At 56.5% G+C, this 680-nt stretch overlaps 1 long non-coding RNA gene across 1 annotated transcript; it reads left to right on the top strand.

Annotated features, from left to right (window-relative positions):
- LOC115285075 lies at positions 1-572 on the top strand. The gene is made up of 2 exons (XR_003905411.1): positions 1-89; positions 536-572. It is a non-coding gene; the product is annotated as an uncharacterized LOC115285075 (long non-coding RNA).
- Positions 573-680: the final 108 nt, after the last annotated feature.

Here is a 680-nt window from a genome sequence, read left to right as displayed (position 1 = left end):
CACAGAGAACTGCTTCATGCACCAGGCGGATGAAAAGGCCACCCTGGACGACCGTCTGGACAAGGCCTGTGAGCCAGGAGTAGACTATGGTGAGTGGGCACGTGTGTGAGCGACACTGTATGCAGCCATAGTTGTGTGTGTGACTGGCTGTGAGTGCCCATGGCTGCATGTGGTTATACGCTGGGCTGTGGTTGCAGGTGATGTGTTTGGATGTATATATACGTGTGTTGTAGGGACCCGTGGTAAGGAGCAGGCTGGGTGTGTGCAAGTGTGCGAGTGGATATGGTCATATGCCCCGTTGTGTGTGTGACAGTGTAGTTGTGCCGAGCCATGGAGATAGGAGAGTGACAGCGAATGGGAGGTTTACACACGTGTGGGGGGTGTCCCTGGGGGGTAGGGACTGTGGCATGTCTGCCTGTGACCCTGCATGCATCTGCTTGAGGACGCCATATGCCCAAGTGCGCTTGCAGGTGAGGGCGCACCACAGCCACCCTTGCCATTACCCCCACCATGCTTCCCCTCCTCCCCCCGTCAGTGTACAAGACCAGGCTTCTCAGGAAGGAGCCGTCAGATGACTTTGACGATTACATAATGGTCATCGAGCAGACCATCAAATCAGGTGAGCCCTGCAGTCTGTCTTCTGTCGTCCACTTCCTTCTTGCTGGGTCCCTCCCCTGCCC

This window comes from Suricata suricatta, unplaced genomic scaffold (genome assembly GCF_006229205.1).
Source record: "Suricata suricatta isolate VVHF042 unplaced genomic scaffold, meerkat_22Aug2017_6uvM2_HiC HiC_scaffold_38537, whole genome shotgun sequence".
In the NCBI taxonomy this organism is placed as follows: Eukaryota; Metazoa; Chordata; class Mammalia; order Carnivora; family Herpestidae; genus Suricata; species Suricata suricatta.
The sequence above is the reverse complement of the archived record's forward strand: the minus strand, read 5'-3'. Positions and strand labels throughout refer to the sequence as shown.